Here is a 20,640-nt window from a genome sequence, read left to right as displayed (position 1 = left end):
TACTAAAATGCTACAGTAAACAAAATAGCAAGGTACTGGTGCAGATACAGATATATAGACCAATGGAACAGAGCAGAGGCCTCAGAAATAATGCCACACATCTACAACCATCTCATCTTTGACAAACCTGACAGAAACAAGCAATGGGGGAAGGATTCCCCATTTAATAAATGGTGTTGGGAAAACTGGCTAGCCATATGCAGAAAACTGAAACTGGACCCCTTCCTTACATTTTATAAAAAAAATTAACTCAAGATGGATTAAAGACTTAAGTGTAAGACTTAAAACCATAAAAACCCTAGAAGAAAACTTAGGCAATACAATTCAGGACAAAGGCATGGGCAAAGACTCCATGACTAAAACACAAAAAGCAATGGCAACAAAAGCCAAAATTGACAATTGGGATCTAATTAAAGTAAAGAGCTTCTGCACAGCAAAAGAAACTATCCTCAGCGTGAACAGGCAACCTACAGAACGGGAGAAAATTTTTGCAATCTACTTATCTGACAAAGGGCTAATATCCAGAATCTACAAAGAACTTAAACAAATTTACAAGGAAAAAAACAAACAACCTCATCGAAGAGTGGGTGAAGGATATGAACAGACACTTCTCAAAAGAAGACATTTATGCAGCCAACAAGCATATGAAAAAAAGCTCATCATCACCGGTCATTAGAAAAATGCAAATCAAATCCACAATGAGATACTAGCTCATGCCAGTAAGAATGGCGACCATTAACAAGTCAGAAAACAACAGATGCTGGAGAGGACTTGCAGAAACAGGAAGGCTTTTGCACTGTGGGTGGGAGTGTAAATTAGTCCAACCATTGTGGAAGACAGCATGGCAATTCCTCAAGGATCTAGAACCAGAAATACCATTTGACCCAGCAATCCCATTACTGGGTACATACCCAAAGGATTATAAATCATTCTACTATGAAGGCACATGCACAAGTATGTTTATTGCGGCACTGCTCACAATAGCAAAGACTTGGAACCAACCCAAATGCACATCAATGATAGATAAAGAAAACGTAGCACATATACACCATGGAATACTATGTAGTCATAAAAAGGATAAGTTCATGTCCTTTGCAGGGACATGGTTGAAGCTGGAAACCATCATTCTCAGCAAACTAACACAAGAACAGAAAACCAAACACCGCATGTTCTCACTCATAAGTGGGAGTTGAACAATGAGAACACATGGACACAGGGAGGGAAACATCACACACCAGGTCCTGTCAAGGGTGGGGAGCTAGGGGAGGGATATAATTAGGAGAAATATCTAATGTAGATGATGGGTTGATGGGTGCAGCAAACCACCATGGCACATGTATACCTATGTAACAAACCTGCACATTCTGCACATGTACCCGAGAACTTAAAGTATTAAAAAAAAAGCTACCAGCCGGGCATGGTGGCTCACGCCTATAATCCCAGCACTTTGGGAGGCCGAGGCGGGCGGATCACGAGGTCAGATCGAGACCATCCTGGCTAACACGGTGAAACCCCGTCTCTACTAAAAATACAAAAAAATTAGCCGGGCGTGGTGGCGGGCGCCTGTAGTCCCAGCTACGCAGGAGGCTGACGCAGGACAATGGCGTGAACCCCGGGGGCGGAGCCTGCAGTGAGCCGAGATCGCACCACTGCACTCCAGCCTGGGTGAAAGAGCGAGACTCTGTGTTAAAAAAAAAAAAAAAAAACTACCAGGAAGGCAAGATATATTACTCAAAATATAATGACATATTCATATTAAGTATTAGTTTATTATGTATTGCCCTTTCTTGGTTTCCAATATTTTGTTTATGAATTTTGCACTCATATTCATAAGTAAGATTGAGCAGCAGTTGTCCTTTTTTGTTGGGTTTTGGTACGAAGGGTATGCAGACCTCATGAAACCAATGGAGAGTTTAGACTTTCTCTTTTTCTATTCTTAGACTTGTTTGATCAGCTTGGTTATTTCTAATGTAACTAATTGATACGGTTCAACAGAGGACCATTTGTCAACATATCAAATCATAAAACATCATACCAATCCACACATCACAACATACTATACCAAACCTCCTCACACCCATCCACACCAACCACATCATCTCATACAACACCATACCAATCCATATAATACCACATCACACTATAGCACACCACACAAGACCACAGCACACCACACCAATCTATATCATACCATATCATGCCATACCACACCACATAACACCATACCATACTACATACAACACCACACCACGTAACACCACAACGCATAGCACCATATCATATAACATCATACCATACCATACCATAGCATAGCATACCACACCAATCCATATCGTACCACATCATACCATACCATACCACATCACATAATACCACACCATACTATACCATACCATACCATGTCATACCACATCACATAACACTACACACCATCATACTGTACTATGCCATACCACACCATTTCATAGTATACCACATCATACCATACCACACAACACCTCATAACAGCACACTACACCACATAACGCCATAATATACCAAACCATGCTATATCATACCACACCAATCCATATCATACCACATTATACCACACTATACCAAATAACACCATACTATACCACAGAATACCACACTACACCACACCACACCACATAACACCACATGATACAACACCACAGCATACCATACCACATTACAATGCACCACACACCAATACACACCACATCACACCACTCCACATGGTATACTCTTTATACTGTAGAGTATAATACCACACCATACTATGCAAATGTAACATTCATTAAGTCTAAAGTATCACTTAGTGAATTATCAGCAATTGTGAACTTTATTAATTTAGTAGAGAGTATGGACAAAAAGAAATGTACAGTCAATATTATATTGGTAAATTTGTTGAAAACTTTCCATTTGAAATTAAGAATGAAACTTGGATGCTGACTATCATTTCTACATCCAATGCCAGTACCATTGTATTTTAGGTACTAGCCGTAGCAGCAAGAAAGAAAACTATGCAAGGTTTGTAAAAGGTGAAAATATAATCATTAGATAAAACTCTCATTATTGATAGATGACATATAGCAATTTTAGAATCAATATGTGAGTTGAGGAAAGTTGCAAGATACACATTTAACACACAAATTGAATTACATTTATATATTTTGACAACAGTTAGAAATAAATTTAAAATATGCCACTTCTAAAGACAGAAAAATATTAATCTAAAGTATATCTAAAGAAAGTTGCGCAAGGTATCTATTCAATTTTTGACAAACTAATTTATAAATTAAAGTCAATCCAGATCAAGATATTAGTAGGTCTCTATTTACAGAAATAGAAAAGCTAATTATAAGATTTGCATGCAAATGCAAAGGACCAAGAAAAGCCTAGACAATGTTAGTGAAAAAGAACATGATACGGAAACTTGCTTTACTAAACATTAAGAGTTATTTTTTTTTCACTCTTAACATTGTTTAATTGCCCTTTTTTAATAAATATTCCATGTTTACCCTATCCTAGCTTACTCAGATCCATCTTGACTCAGGTGAAATTCCAATCAATTTTTTTTTTTTTTTTTTTTTTTACTATTTGTTTTTATTTTATTTTATTATTTATTTATTTATTTATTTTTATTATACTTTAGGTTTTAGGGTACATGTGCACAATGTGCAGGTTTGTTACATATGTATCCATGTGCCATGTTGATTTCCTGCACCCATTAACTCGTCATTTAGCATTAGGTGTATCTCCTAATGCTGTCCCTCCCCCCTCCCCCAACCCCATAACAGTCCCCGGAGTGTGATGTTCCCCTTCCTGTGTCCATGAGTTCTCATTGTTCAATTCCCACCTATGAGTGAGAGCATGCGGTGTTTGGTTTTTTGTCCTTGCGACAGTTTACTGAGAATGATGTTTTCCAGTTTCATCCATGTCCCTACAAAGGACATGAACTCATCATTTTTGATGGCTGCATAGTATAACATTAAGAGTTATTAAGCCACAGTAAAGACACTGTGGTTTTGACTACCTAGTTGGCAAATACTCCATTGGAATACAGTGGAGAACCCAGAAACAGAGCCACATAAGGATTGACACTTGTCCCTGACTAAGATGGCATGTCAGAGCAGTGGCAAAGGATGTTGTCTTCAATACATGATATAGGGTCCACTGGATATCAATGTGGAGAAAAATGAGCTTGACTTCTAGATCATATCACAGAAGACTGAATTTTAGGTGCTTTTGAAATCAGTGTAAGAAAAATAATCAAGTTTAAAAATATAAATTAATATTTATTGATGTATGTATTTTGTAAACAAGACAGCAAAACATCAACAGTGAAATAAAATGTTAATAAGTTACACTTTATTAAAATAAAACATTCTTTATCAAGAAACATCACCAAGTAGGTGAAAATGAGAGCAGTCAAGTTATTTCTAACAGATATAAGCAATCACCTCCAAATTATTATACCAACTGATTTCCCCAAGAGCAAGCACTATTCAGTAGCCATTAGCCAGTCAGAAAATCTTTGTGACCTTGGGCTAGAGAAAAATTTCTTACATCTGACACAAAAAGCATAACAATAAAGACATGATACATGAATTGTATCAAAATTGAAAACTTTCGCTCTTCAAAAGATGCTACTAAAAAAGAAAAAAAGTAAGCCATAGAACAGGAGGAAATATTTGCAAAGTATATGTGATAAAAAAAGAACTCTTCACAACTCCATAATAATTCCAGTGAAATATAAACAAAAATTTGAGCAAACACCTTACAAAATAAGATACGTGAAAATTCAATAAGTACATGAACAGAAGCTCCACATTGTGACTCACCAAAGATTCAAATTAAAACACAGTGAGTTCCACCGCACACTCAGTAGTATGACTACATTTAAAAGATTAGCAATATCTTATGTTGGTGAGGACATTGTTATGGTGAGGTTACAAACGTTATGCTAGAGAATGAAGCCAAACACAAAAGAAGGCACATTGTTTGATTTCTCTTCTACGAAATTTTGGAAAAAGCAAATCTATTCTCTAGTGCCCGAAAACAACAATGATTAATTGAAACTTGGTAGGGTGTGTATTGACTGGGAAAGGGCACAAGGGTAGTTGTTGGAATGAGGAAAATATTCTGTATCCTGATTGTAGCAGTGACTCATATATTTCTTAAAACTTATTGAACTGTATATACACTTAAAATTAATTATAAATAGATTATATTCATTATATATAAATTAAAGTGCTGAACAAAAGAAGAGCATATACAAATAATAGGTTTTAAAAGAAGTTTTAAAAGATAAAGTGGATATAAATAAAAATTCTTATATTTTTTTCTTGTTATCCAGTTGAGTTCCCTGCACAGCCCTCACTTTGAAGACTAAGTGTTGGACGCTGCGAACGATGGAATAAAACCTCATCTCAGGCCAGCAGCTCCAGAGAATATTGGACTATTCATCATAATAGTTACCTGAGTGGTGACCAGACATTCTGTAGAGCTCATCTTGATAAGTAGTGCTCCCAAAAATAACTTGGAACGTAACCCTCTGTTTCTTCAGTCTAGAATGAAGCCAACAACTACCACCTGTCTGAAATCATGCAACTTAGCTGCTCAGATTTCCTGTTTTACCCTTTCTTCTACCTCCGTATTGGGTCATTATATGCTTTGTAGTACATTTGAGTTGTCATAAACTTTATTTGACATTTGACTGCACCAGGTCATACTTTCTGCTCTTTCCCACATGCCCAGGGAGTTATTGTTGCTGCATTTAAAAAAAAAGAGAGAGAGAGAGAAGTTCCAAATTATTACAGTTCACGAGGAAAAAATAGTTATCACAAGGTTATTATTTAAAATATTAATCTGTAGAGTTCTGATGTCTGCTAGCTACAGAATTGAATTAAAGAATACACTTAGGAAAGATGATAGGGACCACCTTATCCACCCAAACTCACCTTAGACTTTGGCTCTTTCTACTGTTCCTGTGGAAACAGATACAACACTAGCAAAGGTGGTGTCAAGTCCTTTAATGTAATTTTTCATCACCAGTTATTTTAAAGTATCAGATTTTATTTTACCCTGATAGAGATCACTACCTTATGTTGCAAATTAACCAGTGCTCTCACTTTCATAGAAATCACAGTATAGCTCATTTAAATGCAGGATGTATGTGAAGCTATTGCCTTAGAACAATACATCTTGATTCTCTGGTTTAAATGACATCTGACTCATAGGTTTAAATGAATCTGACACTGATTCTCACAGGTTGTTAAAAAGATACCCCTGTAGAAACAGAAAGAGACAAAAAATATCCCAGTAATATTGAAAATTAGGACTTAACCTTCAAAGTACCTGAAATGAATTTTTATTAACCACTAGGCCAAAGATTTGACTTCAGAAAAATAATCATTTTTTTCTCATGCCATGTTCCAGGAAAAAAGGAAGTCAGTCTGGCCCTCTTTTATCTTTTCTTATTGCCTTTACCTCATTCAGAAATGCAAGGTGTCCTTTCTTACAAGACTGCTATGGTTTTGTTTTGTTTTGAGGCACCTAGAGCAATCTCTTCCCATTCCTCCAGTTAGGCAGACACTATGGCCCTGGACTAAGTGTCAGAAAGTTACCCTGTGTATTCTAGGTATATATTTATACATGCCTTGTTGTGTGGTTGTGGAATGGGAGAAATGGAGAAGTTCTTGCTCTTCTTCGTAATAAAGGTTTAGAAGGAAGAGTTCCTGTGGCAGCGGTATCTTACCTTAGAGAGAAAAGGACAGGGGCTCGACCCAAGTGGATGAAAAGTGGAATGAAGGACAATTCACACGTTGCCATATTCTCTGAAGCTGTGGCCTGAGATTAGGTCTTAGTCCATCCTCAGAGCCCAGCACTTGGATGCTGTAAAGAGAGTATAACTCACCAATCATATTCTTGAGTCAGGTATTGTATCTGACTAAATAGTATGGCAAATATCAGTAAATCCCATTTCTTCTGGAAACTTCAGTCATTCTTTCTCTCTGCTGTCAAATGAGAGGTTTGGAGTTGAGCATTTCTCACTGAGCACCCCCCTCTCCCATCCCCCACCCAGCCTTTAACATACAATTCTATGCGGGGACAATCAGTTGAGAGTCTCATGCCAGGTGAGTCTCCTCTCCTCTTTTGTGGCAGACCTCAGAAAGCCTCTTACTTGCTTTCCTTGTACACCACCACCACTATACACTCTATCCCTCAGAACACTCATCTGCAAGCCTGGTTACAGAATGTAGCACATCCTCCTCATCTCCCCACCAGAAACTCGAGGTGGCACCCATATTCACCCACTGAAAAACATCTAAGATATGGGTAATTTTCCTCATTTTTCTATGGGAATAGAGTGATAAGCTAAATAAAAGGAATGGATAATCTATAAAGTTTAAGAATTAAATTTCTAAGATATTGACCCTGCTCAATTATTCATATATTAGTCTTAATTTATAATGGTTGCTCTATTTTAGTTCTGTTCATAGGTAGAAGTACAAACCCTGAAGAAAGGACTTCCAATGACACCTTCCCTGAACCTCTCCATGCAGGTCCTTCTACTCAGCACTCAGCCTTATTGCAGAGACAGACACAATACTTAAGAGTCCTTCAGGTACCTACTCATCTCATGAAAGGAATTTGCATTGTGAGGACTCTATACCAGGGATTCACATCTCTGGTTCAGAAACATCTAAGTTGCTTCTACCAGGTTCTTGTTTCTTTAGTCACATCCACCCAGGACTCCTCTGATGTCAGCTATTGGGACTACATTTTGGATAAATTGTTAAGAAGTTATCTGTTTTACACAGTATTTTCTGTTGGTTTCAAAGGAAAATATTCATTGGATTCTTAGATCTGGTACTTGGTGGGAGCATAGACTCCAGAGAAATCCCACACACCTGATCGGGGTGGGGCGCAGTCACCAAGCACGTCCTGTGATATGACCATTTCTAGTGCTTCTGCTGCTTCTGCTATGGAATCGATCAACACCTAAAAGGTCACTTTGTGGTAACCACAGGAATTAAAAATAGAGTTGAAAGAGAGGCAGCACTGGCTACCCTGTGGTTAAATAAATGACATTCAAAGAATTTTCTTTTGGTCTTTTCAACTATCCACCTTACCCTGTACTCCAGTAGTAATGAACTTCCAGGGACTAGGTTAAAGAATCCACCCTTTTTAGTTATCAGTGTTCCCTTGACAAAAAGAGATATAAGTAGATATATTTCCCCACTGTACTTGTCAGATGTTAAAGCCTCTAACTCTAAAAGCGACAAAAGAATGGAAGTCCCTCATAGCCAACTTATGCCTTTATATCACTGGGTTTTAGCTCAGGCCACAAAATGTAAGATCACTAAATGATTTGAATTGCACAAAAGCACCCCATAACATCAGTAAAACTGTAATATTTATTACAGATGTTTCAAAAAGCAATGTTTTCAGAGCTAGCTTTTACACATAAGGGAAAGACAGAGCTTAGAACCCCTGGTAAAGTGAATTTATCAGGTTGATGGAACACTTGCAGCCCTCCTCTCACTGACTCCTGGGACTTATAACTCTCCCAACAACAGCAAAGATTATCTGAGCAAGATTTGGGGATTGAAGTCCTCAAATTCAGGAACTTAATATAAGTTACTGAAACCTGGCAATTTACCATTGCCTTTCAAAACTTAATGCGTGACTTCAAATAGCTCTGGGGTGTGTATGTGTGTGTGTGTGTGTGTGTGTGTGTGTGTGTGTGGTGTGTGTGTGTGTTTGAACAGCTTTATTAAGATTTAATTCAGATATTACAAAACTTACCCACTAAAGGTACACAATTTTTGTTTTTAATATATACACAAAGTATCTGACTATCAGCACATTCTATTTTTAGATCATATTCATCACCCCTTACCCCCAAACCAGAATCCTTTAGCAGTCTCTCTTCGTCCTATCTCCAGCCTAGCAAGTACTAACCTACTTTCTGTCTCTACAGATTTGCCTGTTCTGGAAACTTCATATAAATCGACTTATGCAATATATGTACTTTTGTATCTAGTTTCCATCACATAGTGTTTTCAAAGTTTATATTGTAGCATGTATCGGTACTCAGTTTCCTGCTATGGATGAATAATATTCCATTGTGTAGATGTGCCACTTTTATTTATCCACCCATCAGTGGATGGACATTTGGGTTGTTTCCACTTTTCTATTATGAATAATGTTACTCTGAAGATTCACTTACAAGTTTTTAGGTGGATGTACTGTTTCATTTCTCTTAAATAAATACTTAGGAGTAGAATTGTTGGGTCATATGATAATATTTAGTTCCTTATCTTGAGGAATTGTCAAACTTGTCTAAAATTGTACCAATATACATTCTTACCAACAATATTTGAGAGTTTCAATTTCTCTACATCCTCACCAACACTTGTAATAAATAATCTGGGGTTTTGTTGTTTTATTATTATGGTTATCCTAGTGGGTATAAAGTGGTATCCCCAGTATAGTTTTGATTTGCATTTCCATAACAGCTAATGATACCAAGTATCTTTTCCTGTGCTATTGGATATTTGTATACATGTTATGGAGAAATAGCTATTCATATACTTGCTGATGTTTTAATTAGGTTATTTACAATTAGTTCCATTGCAAAGGTTTCTATATATTCTGGATACATGTGTTGTGTAAAAGATAATATGCTATCCCATTTTGTAGACTCTTTTCACTTTATTGATGGTATTATCTGTAACACAACTTTTTATTTGTTTGTTTGCTTGCTTGTTTAATGAATTTCAATTTGTCTATTTATCTTAGGTTGCTTGTACTTTCGGTATTACCTATAAGAAACCATTACTAGATCCAAAGTCAGGAAGATTTACTACTGTTTTCTTCTCAGAGTTTATTACTTTAGCTAATATATTTAAGTCTTTACCTATTTTAGTTTATTTTTTGTGTATGGTGTGAGGTATGAGTGGAGCTTCATGTTTGTATGTTTTTATACAGTTTCCTTAGTGTCATTTGTTGAAGACTATTTTTTCACCATTGAAAGATCTTGACACCCTTATTGATAATCCATTGACCATAAAGGTAAGAGTTTATTTCTAAACTCTTAATTATATTCTATTGATGTATATGTCTATCCTATTCTAGGACTGCTTTTTCTCTGGTGCTATTGAGAAGTGAAGCGGGCTGGGCTTCTGGGTCTCTTGTGGACTTGGAGAAATTTTCTGTCTAGCCAAAGGATTGTAAACCAATCAGCGCTCTGTGTCTAGCTAAAGGTTTGTAAATGCACCAATCAGCACTCTGCAAAATGGACCAATAAGTGCTCTGTAAAATGAACCAATCAGCTGGATGTGGGCGGGGCTGAATAAGGGAATCAAAGCTGGCTACTCAGTAGTGGCAGCCCACTGGGGTCCCCTTCCATGCTGTGAAAGCTTTGTTCTTTCACTCTTTGCAATAAATCTTGTTGCTGCTCACTCTTTGGGTCTGCACTACCTTTATGAGCTGTAACACTCACCACGGAGGTCTGCAGCTTCACTCCTGAAGCCAGCAAGACCATGAACCCACCCGGAGGAAAGAACAACTCCGGAGGCGTCAACTTTAAGAGCTGTAACACTCACTGTGAAGGTCTGCTGCTTCACTCCTGAAGTCAGCGAGACCACAAACCCACCAGAGGGAAGAAACTCCGGACACATCTGAACATCCAAAGGAACAAACTCCGGACACACCATCTTTAAGAACGGTAACACTCACCGTGTGGGTCCGCGGCTTCATTCTTGAAGTCAGCGAGACCAAGAACCCACCAGAAGGAACCAATTTTGGGCACACTATGGCTTGGTAGTAAGTTTTGAAACTGAGAAGTGTGCATTCTCTAATATTTTTATATCTTCCAAAAATGCTTTGGTTGAGGTGGCATCAGAAAGATGGCAGGGTAGGAAGCTCTGGGTGTTCCTTTCCCCCACAAACACACTGATCCAGTAACACTTCATGGACATTTATACCTTTTTGAGAAATCTTGAAACTAATTTACAAGTTTATGCACTCCAACAGAAGGTAAAACTAAACCGACCAAAACTGGTAGGGAGATTCAGGATGTGATTCCGTCTTCCCAGAATCTCTATCCCTGGCACAGCATTGCAAAATCAAGATGACATCCCCTACCTCCCAGCTTCTTTCTGGGGAGGAAAGGGGTTGGTTGCATGTCTAGTGAGCCAACTTTCCAAGGTGGCTTCCTAGAGGACTGGCTTCTTTCTTTCCAGCCTTAAAACTCAGACAAGACCAGCACAGTTTAGCCACATGAAAGAGAGTAGAGATAGAAGGTTGAGCTGATTGATGTTGTAGATCTTCTCACTTGGTCAGCACAGAGTACTGCAAATGAAAAATCCCATATCTCAGCTACATCCTGGGGAGAGAGTTGATCCACGTATCTCATGTCTTAATTTCTCTAGGGCTGTAAAGATAATTAGCATTGTCTTCCTGGTCTTAGAACTCTGATGGGTCCAGCAGAGTCTGGCTGCCTGAATGACAATGGAGAAATAGAGATGGAGATTTAGACTGGTAAACACCAAAATCCACCCTGCCCACAACAAAACCAGCTCAGCACAGATTAAGCAAAAAACAACAACAACAACAACAACAAAAAAATACCAACAGCTGCCTGATTCTCCCTACAAAGGGAAAGAGTTGTTAGAGACTCCAGAATCTCTGGTTGGGCTTATTGTTGGAAAACTTCTCTACAAAGTCGGTTTCTGAAAATTGGACGAGGTATCTGTTTTGTCTAATATATAGTCACCAATGAAGAGTTTCAAGACAATGAGGACCCAGGCAGTGATGTTTTAAAAAAGCAACAAGATAAATCTCCAAAAGCAAACTCTAATAAAAATGATTTATATGATATATCTAACAGATAGCTCAAAATAACTGGCATAAAGAATCTTATTGATATCAAAAAGTGCATAAGCAAAGTGAGAATGCCAACAGAGATGGAACATATTTTAAAGTACCATACAGAAGTCATAGAACTGAAGTACAATAACTTAACTGAAAATTTTCTGAAAACCATAAGAAAAAAGCAATTTATCACATGAGGAAGCATCAATAATACCACCAGGGGATTTTTCAGCAGAAACTTTACAGGCAGTAAGAGAGTAGGATTGCATATTAAAAATGCTAAAAGTAAAGAACTATCAACCAAGAATACTATGCCCTACGAAACTATCCTTTAAAGCTGAAGGATAGATAAAGATTTACACAGACAAAGAATAGCTGAGGGAAATCATCATTACTAGACATGGCTTAAAAAACGCTAATGTGAGTTTCTCAAGTTGAAGTGAAAGGACACAAAACAGCAACACAGTAGCCTAAGAAGCATGAAACTCATTAATAAAGGTTAATATTAAAATGCAGAATACTATATTATTGTAGTGGTAATGAGTATAAATCATTATTAATTCTAGTATAAAAGTTAAAATGTGGAAGTATTAAAAATGACAATAAAATATGTTAAAAGAGTACATACAAATCATGACAATAGTACCATAAAGTATGGAGAGGAAGTTAAAGTTTAGAGATTTTGTAAGTGATTGAACTTAAGTTGTTATCAGCTTTGGGTGTTGTAACTATAAGATATTGTATGTAAGCCTAAAGGTAATGATAAAATAATAACTATAGACATCACACAAAATGAAAAGAGAAAGAAATCAAAGCACATCAATGTCAAAACTCAGAAATGGGAAAAAGATAGAATGAGAGAGAAAAGCAGATAAAAGAACTACGAGACAAGCAGAAACAACTAACAAAATAGCATTAGTAAATCCTTTTATCTCAATATTACTTTAAATGTGAACTCCCCAATAAAAAGACATAGAGTAGCTACTCTATGGATTAAGAATGGATTAAGGAAAACAAGACCACACCATATGTTATTTACAAGAAACTCACTTTAGCTTTAAGAACACACATAGGCTGAAAGTAAAGGAAAGGAAAAATATATGTAAATAATAGCAAAAACAGAATGGGGTAGCTATAATTATATCAGACAAGATAGATTTATAAAAAGTCAATTTTCCAGGCAGATATAATAACTGTAAATATATATGTACATGACATCAGAGTACCTAAAAATGTAAAGCAAAGAGTGGCAGAACTGAAGAAGGAAATAGATGACAATGCAATAATAGACTTCAATAGTAAACTTTCTATAGTAGAATAGTCAAACTTTTATATGGGCTCAAAATTACCCTAATACTACAGCCAAGGGCACCATAAAGAAAAAAACAATAGTCCTTGCATTCCTGAGATAAATCTCACTTGGACTTGGGGTGTAATTTTTAATGTGCTACTGGATTTGATTTTCTAGTACATCAGTGAGGATTGTTGTGTGTATATTCATAAGGGATAGTGATTTCCCAGGCTTTTTTTCTTTTTATGTTTTTATCTGTTTTGATATCAATGTAATATTGGGCTCATATAATGAGTTTGGTAAAGATCCATTCTTTCTATTTTTTGGAAGATTTTGTGAGAAAATGGTGGATTAGTCTGTTTAGGATTCCATAAAAAAATCACAGTTTGACTGACTTTAACAAAAGAAATTAATTCTCTCTCAGTTCTGGAATTGAGGAGCATATGATCAAGTTGCTTGCAAATTCATTTTCTCATCAGGGCTCTCTTTCTGACTTGAAGAGTGACTTCTTAATATGTCCTCCAATGGCCTTTTCTCTGTGCTTACAGGGTAAGAGAACTATAGCAGGTTCTCTGTTGTCTCCTTTTATAAGAACACTAATCCTATCAGATTAGGGCTCCCTCTTTATGTCTTCATTTAACCTTAATCATTTCATTACCCCAAATACAGGGGTACATACTGGGGGTCAGTGCATTGACCTGTAAAAGCTGGGTGGATCCATGTATTCAGTCCATAACAATTGCTCTCAGTTCTTCAAGTGTTTTGTAGAGTTCACTAGTAACACAAAATGTACCTGGGCTTTTCTTTGTGAAGTTTAAAAATTACTAATTCAATCTCTTAACATTTTTCTAGATGTATTCCTATTTTCTATTTCTTCTTGAGTCACTTTGTGTTCTTTATGTCTTTCTATAAATTTGTCTATTTTATCTAAGTTTCTAATTTGTTGGCATTCAGTTATTTATAGTATTCTCTTATAATATTTTTTCTCTAAGTTGGTAGTGATGACCCTTATTTCATTCCTAATTTTAGTAATTTGTGTTTTACCTCTTCACTTCTTGTTGAGTCTAAAAGTTTATAGATTTCATAGATTTTTTCAAAGAACTTTTGATTTTTTTAATGATTCTATTATTTTTCTCTGCTCTATCTTACTTTTTTGCACTCAAATCTTCATCAGTTCCTTTCTTCTGATTGTATTAGATTTTGTTTGCTCTTTTTGTTGTTGTTATTGTTGTTGCTTGTTTTCTGTTTGTTTTGTTGTTTTTTGTTGTTGTTGTTGTTGTTTTGAGACAGTATATTGCTCTTGTTGCCCAGGCTGGTGTACAATGGCCTGATCTTGGCTCACTGAAACCTCAGCCTTCCAGGTTCAAGTGATTCTCCTGCCTCAGCCTCCCAAGTATCTCGGATTACAGGCACCTGCCATCACACCTGGCTAGTTTCTGTATTTTTAGTATAGACAGGATTTCATCATTTTGGCCAGGCTGGTCTTGAACTCCTGAACTCAGGTGATCAGCCTGCCTCAGGCTCCCAAAGTGCTAGGATGTCCTAAAGGCTTCTGAAGCTCTATTAATATTTGTTTATTACTTTTCTTCTCTGTTCCTCAGAGTAGATAATTTTAATTGATCTTTCTTTAAGTTTATTGATTCTTTCTTCTTTAAGCTCACATGTGTTGTTGCTCTCCCATATAGTAAGTTTTTAATTTTCTGTATTGTTCTTTTTGAATACAGAATTTCTAGTTGGTTCTTCTGTATAATTTTGATCTACTTCAAGACATTTTGAACCTAGTGAGACATCATGTGATGTTGTCCTTTAGTTCTCTAGGCATAGTTTCCTTTAGTTCTTTGAACATATTTATAATTGTGGATTTAATATCATTTTCTAGTCAGTCCAAATTTGGGCCCTCTCAGGGACAGTTTTTAAAAAATCTTGTTGCTTTGCAAGTCTCATAAATATAATTTATTGTTCAAAACTGGACCTTTCAATTTATATAATGTGACAACTCAAATTATATCATACCCCCTCTTTTATAGGCTTTGATGTTGTTGCTGTATTTCTTGTTGTTGTATTGTTTTTTTTTATTTTGCTTTTGTTTGTTGTTAATGTTTTGTTTTCATTTTTATTTTTCTGGCTGTTGTTTGTTTGTTTAGTCACTTTCCTGGATTAACTCTATAAAGACTATATTCTTTGTAATGTGTAGCCACTGAAGTTTCTGCTTAGTTAGCATGATGGTCAGCTAGTAATTGGCCAGATATTTTCTTGAGTGTCTTGAACAAATAAGTTTTCAACCTGAGGACCTACAATGTTGGTGCATTCCTTACACATTTAATTTATGACTCTGCCTTAGCCTTCACTTCCTACTTGCACAAGACCCTAAGGTCAGTTAGAGGTGAGAGGTAAGAGCTTTATACAGCCCTCAATAGATATGTCTTTCCCAGGTCTTTCTTACAAATTTTTTATTAGGCCCTTGTTTCCTATTGGTATAACAGGTTAAATAAGTGATCTAAAAACAATGCTTTCAAGAGCTGTGATGTTGATGCTGTGATAATGGGATTTCTGAAGAGCTCTAAGCCTGTCCATGCTAGGAGTAGTAAGACTTCTACTTTTTAAGGATTTGGTGACACTGGAAAAGAGAGATGGGAAGAGGTCAACAGAGCCACATACCTCTTTATTTTTATTCTGGTACAGCAGGATTTTTATGAGTGAATGCTCTTCAGATTGTTAGAAGCTTGTGATTAATATCCAGAGTTCTGATAAAGCTTATTTCAAAACATTTTGAAAGTGTTTTTACTGCTTTTATGTAAGAGCATATTTATATAAGTTCCATGCATCAACATTCTGGAAGTGATTCTTCTTTTGTTTGTGTAATTTAGTGTGGAAAGAATTAAATTTCAGAGGTCTTGACAGATTCAGAAGAAACATCATCATTATTATAATAATTAGGGAAATAATCTAAACTTGTTGGTATTTAGTTTCCCTAATATATAATAAAAACTTAATAGCAAATTGAAAGTTTTTTGTGAGGATTAGATCATTCACTTCAAAAAAATATGAAGCATACAAGTGCAGTGTGTCTGAAGTGCATATCATGAGATGAGGAAAGCAGAGATGAAGCTACAAAGATAAAAAATGACAAGATTTTAAGGTATTCAGAGGTTTAAAAAGTCACTGAACTTTGTAAAGCATATATGGAATATGATCACATTTGTGCTAAAAATTATTTGCAGTGTAGAAAGCAAAAGTATCTTTTTGTCAAAAGATATTCTAATGGAGAATATTAAAATTAAAAATTTGGGTTAAGAATTGGCACAGAAGACTATCTTTAGACAAAAGAGGTTCTAGAAATTCAGATGAAAACAGGAGTAGATACAGCTTTCTCAGCTGAACTTCTCCCTAAGGTTCTCCTGGTCCCTAACTTGCGCACAACATCCTGTGACAGAACAAATCTGAATAATTTAATTTCATATAGTCTCTCAGTTCTGTGTACATATTGGTTGGTTGCACCAATATTCAGGAAGAATTTTCATAATACACCATGCACTTAATAGTCTGATTTAAAAATAAGTAAAATGTAAGGAATGCTGCCTTAGTGTTTGAACTAACTTATTGACAGTGAGGACACTCAAAAGATAATGGCCACCATTTCTGTCTTTTACCACTGAGCTTCCCAAAGAAAATTCCTCCATGTACATCTGTAACTGTTATTACCAGTGGTTTCTATTTTTCAGCATGGACAGTGAGAAACTGTTAGCAGATATAGCCCCTTGCCCCATGCTTAGAAACAAAAGGTCTTTAAGTCAGACCCTAACATCCACAGAGTAAAGGGAAAGTGCAATTGTTGAAACTATACCAGAGAATTTGGAAGGGCCTTAACTTATAGTTCTTTATTTTTCACAAGATTATGAAGTCTAGTGTGTAAAATCAATATTATAATCTCCACTTTATATATGAGGACACCAAATAATTCAAGCAAGGTGAGAATGAGTATTAGAGCCTATATTTGAATACAGCCTTGTGTGTGTGCCTCCCTTTGTGAGGAAAGTGCAGATAGCTCTGACCACAGGGCTCTTTTCAGTAGCTGCTCAAGAAGAAACAAACATAGAGAACATGTAAGACAACTTCCTTGTCTGGAGGGAACTGATACCTATACTCCCATGGGAGGGAACACTGATACCTTTGCTCCCGTGAAAGGCAACTATTGACTTACCATCCAGCCTATCAGCCTCATTACAGAGATGTGGTTTAGAGTCTGTATTAGTCTGTCCTCACACTACTAATAAAGACATACCAGAGACTGGGTAATTTATGAAGAAAAGAGGTTTAACTGACTCACAGTTCCACATGGCTGATGAGTCCTCACAATCATGGCTGAAGGTGAACAGCAATGTCACGTCTTACATGATGGCAGGCAAGAGAGAGCTTGTGCAGGAGAACTCTCCCGTATAAAAGCATCAGATCTGGTGAGACTTATTCACTATCATGAGAACAGCATGAGAAAGACCCACCCCATGATTCAATAACCATCCACCAGGTTCCTCCCACAACACATGGGAACTGTGGGAGTTAAAATTCAAGATGAGATTTCTGTGGGGACACAGCCAAACCACATTAGAGTCCATCCCTAATGATACATGAGTTTGTTTCTGATTCTTAGGATTTGTTCAGAATATTCTTATGCAAGCTCATCATTCTAACTTTTCCAATAAAATAAACCGTTTTTTCATGCAAGATCACTTAAACTAAGGACTCTTAACAAAACATGATGAACAAAGGTTACTTGTGAATCTGTATTTCTGTAGCCAATGAACGTTAGTTTGTGGCCTGGGTCCTCAAACTGAGCAGGTACAAGGTATATGAACTGGAGAGGCCCCAGACTGCATTTCTACATGTTTTACTTTATTCAGAATTAATAGAAAACTAGAGAAACCATTCTTACAGCAGTAAGAATATCTCATAAGGCTTAAAAAAGTCCCCAGTGGGTTAACAAAAAATGGGAAAAAAATCATTGAGAAAAAGCAATTAAGTTACTTTAGTATTCAGGCCAAACATGATCCAATGTGCATCTCAAATTTATGGAAAGCAGGTGCTAAAAAGTAAGACAAAACCAAGAAAAAACCCTATAACTGAGAATAAGTTTTATTACAAAGGAAAGAAATCATGAAATACAAAAGTACTTTTTAAATGTTAGAAGTATACTTTTGATGGTACAAAAGATAATAAATGAAAGAGAAGTTGGAGGACCCCCAAGAAAATAAGGTTGTTACATTAGAAGCACTCAAATAGAATCAAAGAGCACCCTCAGGTAATATCTGTAAAAGATTTATCTATCAGTGAAATTTTTACATAAGTACAATCCAAGCAGAATAAAAGAATATTAAATAAACCTTAAGAATACTTGAAAACTATAAATAAGCAGACATTATAAAGTTTCTGAGAACAACAAAATGAGCTGTTAACTTTAACAAAAGCAGAACAAATGACCACTTTTTAGGACTGAATATTCAATGACAGTAACAGCAGTTACCACTCACTGAATGCTTATTGGAGTGTACTAACCAGTTTATAGAATAATAGTAATAATAAAATACTGACAGTGGCACATAGAGAGATGAACGAAATTGTGATTTGACCACATATAAGACTAAAGAGCAGATCATTAAAAAATGTTATGAGTCCCTTAACAATAGAACAATATAGAACTAACAATCATTCGGATATAATTTGAGTTCAGTTGGTCACCATCACACTAACTCATTTCTCTTTGAACAGAAGGCTAGAATAGGAAAAGGAAAATGTACAGGAAAACCTAATCTGCCCAGACATCAGCAAATATTACAGAGAATGTTCATGTGTGATGTCTACATGACAAGGCCATTTAAGGTCAGAAACAGTGATGCATTGGTCACTGGACTTTTAGTATAGTCTGCAGGCAGATTATTTAAGGCTGCAGTATACAATACTGAAAAATGCTAATGAAGGAAAATTATATATGTAGCTTGTAAACTTTGAAAATTAGACACAACTTTCCATAAATTTGAGCATCCATCTGCAATATGTGTGTGTGTGTGTGTGTGTTCCTTGCAATAAAATGTTGCAATGGTTATAAAATGACCACATGTACATTCAAAGGAGCACATTTTAAAAATCACCAGAAGTAGATAGTTCAATATTTTTTTTCCCTTTGCCAAGGGTTATCCTCAGATACCCTCTGGGGTGAGCGTATAACCAGCCACACATTTTGGAAATGACTTTGGGTTGTGACTATGAAGGTGCCTTCCAAATCTGAGACTTCAAATAATTGTTGTAAAAAATACAGATATGTTTATTTATAACTACTTTCTTTTTCTTGAATTTTAATATTCTTAAGGACTAGAACAGTATTTTGAAATCCTTTGAAAATCTCAGAACCTCAATCAGGTAATGCACTCTGTGGTAGCTTCATACATATTTATTGACCAACTGACTGATTGAATGAGGAAAGAGATAAAATATCAGAGAATACTTACACACTGAATCTGCTAGCAGTGTTTGCTCTTAACTCAAAATTATTTGGAAAACACATGGAAAGATGCCTGTCTCTGTGGCAGTCTGTTGACTAGAAATTTAGTTCCTGCATCTCCATATGCTACCAGTATTTCCTCCAAATAGCATTTCTGAAGTTGGCTAATTTATGGCTGCATGGTGCATTTGCACCTCCTTGTCAGGTGCCATAATCTATTTTCCTTATCTTTCACTTGGTCCCTTGTCTCCTACGGACAAGACCTTCTTTGCCCCACCAAGAGAGAATTTCACATTCTCTTCTTACTCTGAAGTACAATTCTTATAGATGACAGATTTCTTTTTTTATTTGAGCCTAAGGTTTTCTTTTTTCGTAACGTACATTAAACACACATCATAAAAAATTTTAATTAACTTGGCAGTAAGGAGCAAGAAGAAAAATTTAGTGATAAGCTCATGAGTCCAGTTTATTTTTATTTCAAAACTATGAACCCTTGACTTTCGGTGATCCCAGACACTTACTGGACTTAGGCAGAGATTCCCTCTTGACCAATGAATAAGATTAATTGTTTTGATCAATCTTATGCAGACCTGTGGACTAACTCTGACCTATAAGAGTGCTAGCTTTTAATATCTAAGATAATCTCATGAAATCTCTGCTTTGTAGCATTAAAAACACTGAGTTCCCTGTGTAGTTAATTACTCAGTGAATTTCTTCACTGCTGGATTTTCCCTTGAATGGCAAGTCAGTGAACTCATAGATGTTTTATATGTGTGTAAGTGTCTACACATATGTGTGTTTGCACAAATGCATGTATAAATATATGGGTATGATCACTGTATATTAGCTCTGGTCACCTTTGCTCTACTGACCTGGTATTAAACATAAGGTTAAGATATAAGAATAAGCCATGCCCAATTTGCCATCCCTCAAAATGTGAAGTGCTTCCATATCCTCATGAACACTT

Source organism: Hylobates moloch, unplaced genomic scaffold (assembly GCF_009828535.3).
Source record: "Hylobates moloch isolate HMO894 unplaced genomic scaffold, HMol_V3 SCAFFOLD_1, whole genome shotgun sequence".
NCBI lineage: Eukaryota > Metazoa > Chordata > Mammalia > Primates > Hylobatidae > Hylobates > Hylobates moloch.
Note: the sequence above shows the minus strand (reverse complement) of the source record.